Genomic DNA, 13,617 nt, shown 5'->3' on the forward strand with positions numbered 1-13,617 from the left:
AAAAAAAAAAAAAAAACTGATTCCACTGCTAGAAGTCATTCATCCGCTACACGTTACACCACTGACAACACATTCACAACACCTATTAGTAATTCACAATAGTCAAATTAGTGATTCTAAATTTCAATACTACGTTAATTCCTCCATTGAGTGACTTATTATTCTTGTTCTACATATTTTCACCTCCATCTGTGATCCATCATCACTTAAAACATATGTACCCAATAAATTAATTGGAACAGATAACGGCTCTGTTTGGTAAAAATAGCGGATAGCTGATAGCTTTTAGCTGATAAGCTAGCTGATGGCTTTTAGCTGATAGCTGATAGCTGATAAGCTAATTAGAGTGTTTGGTAAAATTAGCTGTTCAACCAGCTGATAAATGTAAAATGACATAAAAGGACATTTTTAATTCTAATAAAATTATTAAATTATGTTCTTAATATATATATTTTACATATTATTAATTTTTTTCTATTTAAAAAAATATTATTTTTTTTGTTGAAGATTCATTTTAAACTTATTCCATTTCAGTTTTTATACTTTAAAAAAAATAAATTATAAAATTTTATTTTGAAATAAAAATTGTTACGTGAACAAATGTGGGTTTAATTATTAAATTGCTTCATGGAAATGTTGAGCAACAGAGCGTAAGGCATTGAAATAGTTACCATTCTGAAACGAAATGGAGGCAAGGCGAAAACATAATAAGTGTTTTTATATATAAAGGGTAATGTGGGTTTTAATTAAAATGTTAAGGGTAAAAATGGAACAAAATATGATAAGTTAAAAGCTATAAGCTCAAACGCTACTTGAAGTAGCTTCTGAAAAATAGCTTATAAGCTCGTGAAATAAGCTATAAGCTCATGGTGAAAAGTGTTACCAAACAGGACTTTTTTTTATCAAACGAGCTTATAAGCTAAAAGCTCTTTTATGGGCTTACCAAACAGACCCCATGTTTTCAACTATAAACTTGGAACAGGAGAAAATGATAACGGATAGTGAACAAAAAGAAGTACCCCATGTCAAGAATGAAAAGCATGTTTAAAGGCATAATAATAGGGAACGGAGACCCTTTGGATGAGAAATAGGAAGAAAAAAAATATGTGTTACAGATAGTTGGTATAAAATCCAAAACAAGTTGAAGGTAATTGGTTGAATGCTTAATTGGTTGCAATAATTAGATTGCTATGAAAACATGTCAGATTTGTATTTGGAACTAAATGGAATGGTAAAAAGAGTTAACTTGAGGGGAGTTTATTGTATATTTAAAACTAGAGGGGAGGTATGTGACATTTAACTAAACTTTAGGGGAGGTGATTGTAATTAACCCTAATTTATATGATAGCATCCGAAACATTGTTGATTAAAATAAAATAAAAAACTCATTGATTTTCTGTTCAATTGGCAGAGCCAAGCCAACTAATTCTATCAATCAGTCCTTCAAAAAAAAAATTCTATCAATCAGTTTCTAAAACATGAGTTTCAATTGTCCACATTTAGACTTTCATTTTTGAATTTATTTATCTTATCGTTTTATCGTAAACGGTGTTCCATTAAAAAAAAGTTTGAAGCAATCCGTACCTAGGCCCACAACCCACATTTGGTGTTGACAGAATGAGTGATAAAATACTATGCTCATAATTTGGTGGTGACATGATGAGTGATATATAAAAATACTATGGTCATATTTTCTTTGGTAATCTAGTTATGTCTACGTTCTTAAAATACTTGTATATTGTCTTATATATTTATATTTTATATTTACAAGTGAAAGTTATATATTTTTTCAGCCTCACAACATAAGTCACTTTAGTAAAAGACATATAGATTAAGAAATACAGCTTTTTTTACCATATTACCCTTTATGTAAAAGAGAGGTGATTTAAATTAAAAAAAGAAAGCAATAAACATAATCTCTCTGTTCCTTGTTAGATGACATGTTTGACAATGTACACTTTTAACCTGACATACTTTGACGGTATTTTTATATTAATATATAAAGATAAATAATATCATATAAGATGTTGGTTTCGTCTCGATGAATATTTTTAAAATGTTAAATTTTCATAATTTTTTGAATAGATAATTAAAGATATTAAAGATAAAAAATATGCATTGATATATATGTTAGAGTCAACTAAATCATTTAAGAAGCGACAGAGAGAGTAAATAATAGCAGCCTTAAAAAACTCAAATAACAACATAATATTTGACTTTTTTCTTCTCAAAGTACACTTGATTGAAAATCTATCTATTGTCGCTTTTTGTTTTGTCATATCATGACTTTTCAATGGCAAGCAAAAATTCAAACAATAAAAAAGTCTTCTAGTGATCATGGAGTATCCAACCAGGGTAATCTAGTAATTGAAATGGGTGTTCCATGGTCAGTGGCGAAGCCAAAAAATTTACAGAGCCTGAGCTAAAAATACGTTACTTTCTTCATGCGAATAATTTCACATTTCCTGCAGATAATTTCACATTTCCTGCTGATAATTTCACATTTCCTGTGGATATATCTTTCCTGCGGATCCGAAAATCCTAGTATTACCTCACCTGGGAACCTAAATCCTTGGCAAAATCTGCAGGAAATGGCTGGGCTGGCAAAATCTGCAGGAAATTAGCCCAAAAATCCGCAGGAAAAGCTCAAAGTTGTAGTAATGGCTGGGCTGGCTACAAAGGAAAGTTGGAGCTGAGCCTGGGCACTAGCCCAGGCTAGCTGGTGGGTGGAATCGCCACTGTCCATGGTGGCACATGCATTTGACTCGACTTAGTAGTGGGTGGTGATAGCCCTATTGATGTCAATGTTGTTCTTGTTCCAGATTGATTTTCGACCAATACAACGGTCAAATTTATCAGGTCCATGAACCGGTTACACCATCTTAAGGATGCTTAGGGAAGATCACTTGTGTGTCTTACCGTAAAGAAGTACCATTTTAAGATGATCCTTATCTTTAATCTATCTTTAGCTAACTTTTGCATTTCACGTTGGGATTCACGGAAGCCGATACGGCGAGCTCATCTATATAAGCGTGGCATCACCACCACGCTCAAGGATGATCACTCATCACACTTGTGCGTCGGAGCGGTTACCTATTTTGTAGGTTTCTTTCTACACTGTCAAGGGACAACCTCCGCAATATCAGAGCTCATCTTTCATCGTACCAGATTGTCGCTAGCATGAATGTCGAGATCGCGTCATCCTAATTTTATACCCGGACAATTCAACTTTTATTTGACAAAAGGTAACTTGCAAACAAAAACACGAGTGTGAAACATGCGAAACAAAAAAAAATGTTGTCATTTATTTTGGAGTGTGGCATCATAGTTGACATATATTAACTATTTTTTTTTTTGGACAAGAGACATATATTAACTAAATAAAAATTGTAATTTCTTTTTAACGTTTAGTACCTTGTACGATATTCTTTTTATGACTGTACGACATTGATTGTGACCAAAATGATCAACTGAACAATCGATAAATAATGCTACGTAACAAAAGGATAATCGAGACACTAATTTAATAACAACTTGGTTAGTACCAGAAAGGATAACAACAACTTGGTTTTGATTTGGTCTAACAAAGAAAAAGTACTATTATTTCCTAGGTCTCTAACTTCTTTTATACCGTTAAGAAATAAACAAAAACATAAGGTTAAAGAAGAAGAGGAGGAAGAAGATGAAAACACTTTGTATTATTCTCTTCACAAGTATGTCATTACATTGTAATGTAGGTCCTATTTATAGGACACATATAGGTACATGAAAGATCACATTATAACCCACTTATTAGTGGAAGTTACAAGCATATGGAAGGGTAATGGATAGTGGGAGTTACAAACATGTGGAAGGGTAATGGATGGACATCCACTAATAGATATATTTATAGGGTCTTGTTAACCAGTGCCCCGGGGCACTGGTTAAGGAAGCAAATATAGTAATATTTACCTTGAAAGTTGTGTAATCAATGCATTAAAAGATTAAAAAGTGTCTTTTTTGACTTTCACTTTCTTCTTTAGGTTCCTTAACCAGTGCCCGGGGGCACTCGTTAACATTTTCCATATTTATAACATATACACCCTCTGGTCACTATTATAAGCAAAACTTTACATTTTAGATTCATTCATTAAATGATGTATGTGGTCTAATAAAGACCACATACATCATTTAATGAATGAATCTAAAATCTAAAATTTTGCTTATAATAGTGACCGGAGGGTGTACATTATTTTGGATACACATATAAAAAGAAAATTAGATGGGCATAAACCCATTTATCTTTAAGAGTGAGTGTTAGAAAAAGAATGTCTATAACACTCATCTAAAAGTAAAATGTATTTATTTTATTCTATTATACATTTTATATAAGTATGCTAACTGTGTTATTGGAAATTAGAAAATAAAACTTGAAATTTAATAAAAAATTTTTTAACTTTTGACAAATTTAATGCAAGGATTTCAAAAGAATATTATGTAGTTTCATGTGTTTTTATCTTACGTTTTGAGTGATGTATCATGTTCTAGAATAGTTTTATATTATGTGTAAGTTGTCTCTTTAAGATTAGAGCACCATCTCACCTTGCACTAAAACTCTTTGCATGTATAAAATCTTCTGTGTCTAGCTGAAAATAATCCTTGGATGGTTTATGGATGTTTTGTGTTGTGTTTTTTTTCAAATCTTTTAAAAAGGTTTTTTGTATTTGAATTGGTTCAAAAGTCATAATGACGGTCTCAATAGATTCACACAATACTGAGAGTTTTAGATTCATTTTGAATCGATTCATCTTTGCACAGAATGATCATCGAATTGATTCAATCTTCATGGACTTCATCCAAATCACCGATTTTATTTTGATCATATAGTTTCAAACCTGTCTTTTGCATGATTGTACTGATTTTTCGACTTCACTGAAACTCAATCCTTGTGTGTTGATATCGTTATTTTAGTCAGAATAGTAGATATATTTTTTTAAAACACTGTATGTAAGTTTTTTTTTATTTTTTACAAAAAGCATATATAGTTTATACTTTTATTAGTGGAGAGAGTATTAATGTGTCATCTATCTGCATATATATATATATTGATTTTAATTCAATTTGTTCATTTTAATTTTATAATATTTACACTACTCAGGAAAAATTGGTTTAGAAAAATACTAACTAAAATTTCTAGTTAGTTTTTAAAAAGTAAATAATTGAGTTGTTAATAGTACACAAACATATTTATAATAATCAAATCATAATGTCGTCGTTAGCTTATCTCAATTGATATGGATAATGTATAGTATATGCAAGGTCCAGGGTTAAAACTGTTCGAGGGTAACTTTGGTATATAAAAAACTACACAAATAACAATAATTTTACTCCCCTCCCTCAAAAAAAAAAATAATTTTACTCCCTTAAAATAGATATTCAAATTATATTCTCTCTCATTTTAATCCATCAATAAATTCTCTTTTCCTTTTTGCACACATTATTTCTTTCTAATAAATTTGATATATTATCTTTCTTTCATAACAAACAATTGTTAGTTATTATCTCTAGCCAACAAATTTATTCAAAAAAAATAATTCTTTATCCAACAATTTTTTATTTTCTTGCACATACTTTTTTTTTTTTTGAAAAGGCCAAAGAATGATATAATAACAATAAGGGTTAAGTTGTTTCAGCACAAGATGTATAGAAAACAACCCACCAAGATCACAGAAACATACAATCAGTCAAGTTTATTGTACAAAACAACAAAAAAACAGAAAAACAGGCAGTACTAAATAACAGTAGAAAAAACACAAAATAGGATTAAGCCTCCAAAATTGGTATTCATAGTCGAAAGCAACATATTTCTACTTTAACCACCAAAAGGATAGAAGCTTGACTCTTTAACAAAGTGCCTGACTATTTTCCTCTTTATTCTGGAAAATGCGTCGATTCTGCTCCTTCCATATGACTCATACAACAGCGATGCAAATCATGTTAAGGGAATAACGAACTTTCATCGAAAACCCCCTAGACCACCAAATTGGATAAGATGAGCCATTAAATTGCCGTGAAAAATTGTAGAGGAACCGAGCCAACTACCAATAAGCTGCCAAATTTTACCATAAAAAGCACATTGAACAAATAAATGATCCATGTCCTCGTTCAATCCACAGTTCGCCGAACAGCCCTGCTCGCCATCCGCTAAGACCCTCCATTTAAATAAATTGTCTTAAGTAGGAATACCATTCAAACCCAATCGTCAAGCAAAAATAGAGCCTTTGAGAGGAACCACTTTAAGCCAGAGAACCTGAGAATTCTAAGGAGTAGAGTTCTGCAAACCCTCCGTCGGTTTATTATAAGCACTACTAACTGTGTAACTATGAGATGAGTGTAAATGCCAAATCCATCTATCCTCAGAAGCCACCTGCAAAACAACGGAATTAAGTCGTTCCACACACACCCCCACCAACTCCTCCCACGCAAATAACCTCCTCCGCCACTTCCAAGCCTCGCCATTCAATCCCCACCCCAAAGTCAACATCTCCGCCACCGTCGTCAACTTATTATCAGCTAGCTAGCTCGAATAACCTATGGAACCTAACCTCCAACGACCCACCATCCAACCAAGGATCTTTCCAAAACAACGTAGAAGTCCCATCCCCCACCTTTCGGGTAATGTTGTCGGTCAACTAACCCCCATCTAACATACCAACACCCTCTCTAATATTATTTACCGTCTTCCACCACACCGACCCCCTCCCCCCTCCAACACACAACCGCCCCCTAACCTCCACGTAACGGACACACAACACCCAATACCATAAACTCCCTTTCTCCTCCAACATTCTCCAACACCATTTACCTAACAACGCTAAATTAAACTCTCTTGCACATGCTTTATTTCTCTTTCAAAATGTCTTACGCTCTTTTTTTTAACATTTATGTAGCTTTTTTATTTTTCTATCAAAATTGTTGTTTTATTTTAAACTCGAAGTTTTTAACAATATTATTCATCTTATTTATAAAATTTCAATTCTTCATGAAACTATTATTATAGGTAACAAAGTTTTATTTTAAAAAAAAATTGAATTTGCAAAATACAAAAAACAAACTTTGATTAAAAAATACAAACTTATAATTTTCAAATAGATAAATTAATTCTATAAAAAAAAAAGATTAAGTATGAGTAATCAAAAAAAAGTATAATTTCCCTAAAAAAAAGTATAATTAACAAATTATACATTTAAACATCAAAATGACGGTTAAATTAAAACACAAATTGGACATTTAAACTACCTAAACTATACATAAAAAGAAACAAAACGAGTATTAAAAAAACAGAAAGAAACAAAACTGAGTATTAGAAAACGGTACGATAAAAAATGTCCGTATAAGAGAGAATATGATCTCCGAGATTCGCGGTTTGCTGAGGACTAAACAAAAATGTCTCTTTCATTTCAACTTCATCGTTACGGTATTCATTTTATTAATTTTTTGAGTTTTTTTCCTAATCAAAAGGATAAGAACATTTTTTTCTGTCATTAAACATACTTGGAATATTATGTAACAGGTCGGTGCCTCTCATATGATTGAGGTAACAACAAACAATATGTTTTTTTTTTTGTCAAAATATATATATTTTAGAACAGCAAGACCATAAGGAGGGGCTTAGCCTTTCAATAGGATAAGGTATTCTTTTTTGGTCAAGTAGCCTAGTGGCTAGAACTCACACAATTTAATTGTGGAGAAGTGGATGTCCGGGGTTCGAACCCCGGCCCCTGCATATAAAGTGCGATATCCCTACCAACTGAGCTATGCTCACGGGGTAGGATAAGGTATTCTAAAAACAAAAAATTATTTCTTTTGAGATGAGCATCTCTCACGCTCTATGTAGTTCATATTTTAGAATCTGAATTGCAGAAAATTCTCATAAGGTGGAAAAAGTAATGACCAAAACAAACAAAAAATGTTATTTGAACATCTATTTGTAGGACAACTTTGGTGACAACAAAAAATATACAAATAAAAGTAAGTATGGACACAAAAACCAAAACAAGTAAAAACACAATATGAATACGAGAGAGAAAGTTGTCACAAAAATTATCGCAAAATCGATTCACAAATATCATTTCTCAAACAAAAATTACACACTCAAGACAATGATGGATGCTATTGTTGTTGCTTGTAGTTGTAGTACTTCATCTGAACATTTATTAGGGTAAAATATTTTATAAATATCTTATAATATTTTGGATATTATATCAGAGTATTTTACGCCATAATTAAATTTTTTTCTTACAAAACACTATAATTAATTTTATTTTTAAGAGTATGTACATGAATCGATATGTTTGATAGATATCTCAACTAGGTTGACACCCATATAAAAAAGGAATCATTTTCATAATACAATTGTTGATTAAAGCTGAAATTAGTCAAGGTCGAATGAGTTTCCTTAACTGTGATTTCCTTGCTTTAAGCAAGTAACGTTGAGGGAGGAACTATGTTTCTAGTCGAGCATTATATACGTTTGTTTTAAGTTTTTGAGCTACACTAAAGAATGCATAAATAAAAACAGAAAGACAAAGAGCTGAATTCCGAAAATAAGTTTGTTCGATTGATTGAATATGTTAATTACAATGAATGAACATGGTATTTATAGTAAAACTATATTGTGGCCTACAATGCGTAACCCTTATTCGGCTAATTTTCACGGATGTTGCATGATAAATCTCTTAGTAGTGGGATCGTGGTGCCCCACGTTCAGCTTCAACTTCATTTTCTCCGCATGATCCGTCGACGAGGTCCTTTTGTGCACAACTCCACTATATATAGAACGTGTCATTTTCCTCATTCCTCGGAATGGTTATCGACACTGAAAGCAGGGATCCTAGATAAAATGTCATTGTTCAGACCGACTATGTATTTGACTTAGTTTCGAGCTTTGAGGTCCCACGCTTTGAGTTAATGACCTTAAGAAAGAAATAGTTCCCTCATTCTCGCGCTTTACATCACATATCCTTGACGTCTCACATTTAGAGTTAATGGCCTTAAGGAAGAATCAGTTACCAAATTCGGCTAACTGGGTTATTATTTTTAGGGTTAAATAATGTTTACTCCTCTGCCATTTCAGAAAGTTTTGGTTTACCCTCTGTAATTTTTTTTTTTTTTGTAGATTTCTCCTTACCATTTCAAGATTCTTTCATTTTAAACTTTCATGTCAGGTGATTGTGTAAAATAGTTTATGTGGGATGCTGAATAGTTTATGTGGGATGCTGAGTTTGCTTTTCTTAATTGTTTTTGAATTTTTTTAATTCTACATGTCATTTGTATTATTAATTTTTTAAAAAATTATACAAAAAAACCATAAAAATCGAAACCCAAAATTCTTAAAAAAAAAAAATTAAAACCAAGAAAAATCACCTACCACATTGAACTTCATCCTTGAATTCCATAAAACACAAAACTCAGATAAATTCTCCTTCAAATTTTCCTTCTCTCTAAATTTTTCCTTCATCTTTCTCCTCACATTCAGGACTTTATCATCAAATTCATCTAAACCCCAAAACCCAAAAAAAATCACAAACCCATAAAAACACAATTTCAATCTATGAGATTACCTAACATTTAAAATTTAGATTTCAATTTCATTTGGTTGTTATGTTGTTGATTAAGTACTGGCTTAATTATTTTAAAAGTTTTTAATTATTTTTACTCAAATCAAGTTAACTCATATTATTTTAAGCAAGTTCATAATACAGTTTATGTGAACATAAAAGTCACAACAAGACCATAAGATATAGGTGTCATTTCTAATGCATGAACGCTATCAAAGTTTAGAAACTACAAAATAAAAAATATTTTATACTAAAAAATACATTTAAGCGTCTACGAATTATTTTGTCTTTTTCTTATAATAAATAATTAAAATATTATAAGAAAATGACAAATAATCAATCAAAAATTATAAAATTTACTGATTTTTTTCGATGTATATACATAATTTAAAAAGTTAAAAATTAAGAAGAAACTAATGTCTTGACCAGATAAAAAAACAAGAAACTCATGTACTTCATCCCCCCTTAAAATCAAGTTGCTGCAAAAATGATCAAGACATCCGCAGGATAAGCTCCATCGACTTCTAACAAGCCATAAATGGGTCCACACAATATAGAAAAACGAACAAGTTGATATAAGGGACAAGAGGGCTTTGAAAGTAAATAATTTTTCAAGTAAACTAGCAACACCGAAAGACATGAATGTAAATGCAGAACCTCAAGACTTTTATTACAACTTGACAAAAAGAAGACCACTCTATTAGGTGGAGTTCACAACATCAATTAATTATGGTCAATATTCCATTCTACCTTTTGGTTTCTTCTTTCAACATTTACGGCCTCAAAGACTCAAATTTTTACTTCATAAAAAAGAACTCCAACTTTTCTCACTGTAGAGACAAATAGTTTGATAATTAAAAACACAAAAAAAATATTTGTCGTTGTAGTATAATTTATTATAAAAATTAGACACGGGAAATATCTTTTTTTTTTGTCAGGAAAAGTGGGATTACACAAGAAAATAGCTTTAATAAAATGAATTTATTGATTGAATAATTTTTACATGAAAATGCACAAAACATTCACTTACATCTTAATAATGTTTATTATAAACTTTTAAAAAAATTATTATATATAATTAGACATGAGAAAATACATCTCTGTGAGCTTAACTCAATTGGTAAGGACAATGCATAATATATGCAAAGGTCTGGGGTTCGAACCATGGAACCATGGACACAACAAAAAAAAGACATGACAAAATACCTATAATGTTTACCTTAACTATCAAACAAGTTTACCTTAACTATCAAACAAAAATCAGCTGTTTACCTTAACTATCAAACAAAAATCAGCAGACCCATATGAATGTACGAGTATTTTTATAGTTTGCTAAAAATTATAATTCATATCTCAATTAAAAAACAATATTTATATAAGGGAAATGTTAACCGGTGCCCCCGAGGCACTGGTTAAGAAATCAAATATGGTAATATTTGCATTGAAAGTAGTGTTGTCATTGCATTAAAAGCTTAAAAAGTGTTACTTTTTGAGTTAAAATTTCCTTTTTTGGCTTTCTTAACCAGTGGGCACTGGTTAACAAAACCCTTTATATAAATATATTTACAAAATATACAACGTAGCACGAAATCATGTGAATTCCATTAATATTTATTTAACAAGTAAATAATAATTTGCAATTAAAATAAATGAAAAAAATAAAAATTCTCAAGTTTTTTAACAATATGCAATTAAGTTTTTTTTTTAAAGAAATGTAATTAAGTTGACTAAAATTAATTTAGTTAATTTGATTAATTTTATCATCCTCGTGCAACCACGGAGAATCCATGAGGCAATTAAGATTCATATTTTTTTTTTGTCATGTAGCGTAGTGGCTAGATTCACACACATTATGTGTGGAGAAGTGGGGAATTCGGGGTTCGAGCCCCGACTCCTGCACAAATTATTCCCGGTAGCTACCAACTGAACTACACTAACGGGACAATTAAGATTCATTTTATCATCCGGGTAGATATTTTCTCAATCTTACAACACCATATTCTCCTAATTTGGATGACTTTTTTTGGTGGCATAGATGACTTCTTCTTTTTAATTCAAAATCAAACGTAACCAAATCACAGAACCTTTGTGCAGCTGCCCAAAGTTTAAGCAACAGTACCTTCGTAAAAGTGCATGGTACTTCCTCAGTCAAAATATAAGCATATGTTTATTTGGTTTGAATTGAGTTGATTTCGAAGAAAAATACTATACACTCTTATATTATTTTCTTATACGAAACCAGACCGGTTTGGTTGTAGTACAGTAGTATATAACTTGAGTAAACCAAATCATCTTAATTTATTTTTTTCGATATTTTTATCTAATAATAAATTCAAATTTATCTTCTCATTTTTCTTTATACTATGATTCAGTCAACAACAGATTTGTCTAAACATTGTAATAAAAATATATAATAAATATATGTCCAAACGACAACTGTTCTTAGCTTTCAAGTTTCATTAAAATAAATATTTCAAATAAATAAATGTAACTATATATTAGAATATGTAAATATATTTTATATCTAGTAGGTATTCATTTGTATTTATTCAGCAATTAATCTCGTTGATTGAAAGATTACCGTACAATTTGATAACGTCATGATAGCCAAGTTACTGATGTATATATATACATGATCATGCAATGAATTAAGCTTGACATGCAAATACAAACGAATACATACTAAATATAAAAAATATTTACATATTCTAATAGTAAGATCAATGGGAGTTGAGTCTCTAAATTTCTACAACTTGACGAACTAATGTTTGATTTAAGTTGGAAGATGTATCCACTTATAATATCTGATATGTCTCAAATATGATTACTTCAAGTGGGGGGAACCTATAAAAAACCAATAAATAAATAAATGTTTTTTTAAGGGAAATAAATAAATATTACCGTGTATAAAGAAATGGTATTGTATATAAAGAAAACCAAATATTTACAATGCAATAAAATAAATTTGATTTAAACCCCTCATTTTTTTTTTAAAACAAATTAAGAAATGGGCAACATTGGTTAATTAAATTGAAACTACGATCACATCTTATCAAAAATCATACTATAAGATAAGTTTCTTTTACAACAATATCCAAACTTTAAGATAAGTTTCGTCAAGGGATAAGTTAATTTTGTTGCTCATAGGTTGGTAATTAAGTATGTCAATATTGAATGTTTGTCATCAATAGTTTGATTTAATTCCATCTTATATTAAAACTATTGTGAGAATTGAAATAATACGTGTTTTTATTGTAAAAAAAAATTACACCAGAGTAACTCTTAAAATATTTAATATCATACTAGTTCACCGTGATTGTGACAACTCCTTGGTGGCATCAAACCATGCACTAAATCAACATTATTTCATAATTGGAAAGATCCGAACGCAACCAGCAAAACTGTCAATTTCTACTTCGTAATGGAAAGATAGAAAAGTAAGCAAAAGTAACTTTATTTATTTATTGAGTATCAGTTGGTTGTGCATGTTAAATTAGTAGGGAGGAACATGGTCCAGACCTACCGAACACGTACTTTGGGGTGGGTGAATAACAACCATTATAACTGATCAAGTGCCCAAACAAAAGATTATCTTATCTTATTTAATAACAAATATTTTATCATCGAAATATTTTAAAGAGATATATACTTACCAAAAAAATAAATATAGATATATCATCGAAAGAGCCGTGATATGTGTTGGCATATTGAAGACTTCTCTTAAATAATTAACCCAAATATTTATCCATAAAAAAACTAAAATATTACAATATACTAGTATAGTTTTCTATCAAATATTGTTTAGGTTTTGTTTTCAACATAAACCAGTGTAGATTTTATCATGTATAATGTAAGCAAATACGCAGCCATTGACTTTTTTTTCTGACTTTAACATACTATTAAACCAAAATTAATTAATTAATAGGTATAAGAAATGAAATGAAATGAGAATAGAACGTGGCGTAGCACGCAAACCCTGACTATACGGTTCTCGTACTTTCATAATACGTCACTCTAC

The sequence above is a fragment of the Medicago sativa genome, chromosome 2 (assembly GCF_051527215.1).
Source record: "Medicago sativa cultivar Bolivia chromosome 2, Bolivia_mono, whole genome shotgun sequence".
NCBI lineage: Eukaryota > Viridiplantae > Streptophyta > Magnoliopsida > Fabales > Fabaceae > Medicago > Medicago sativa.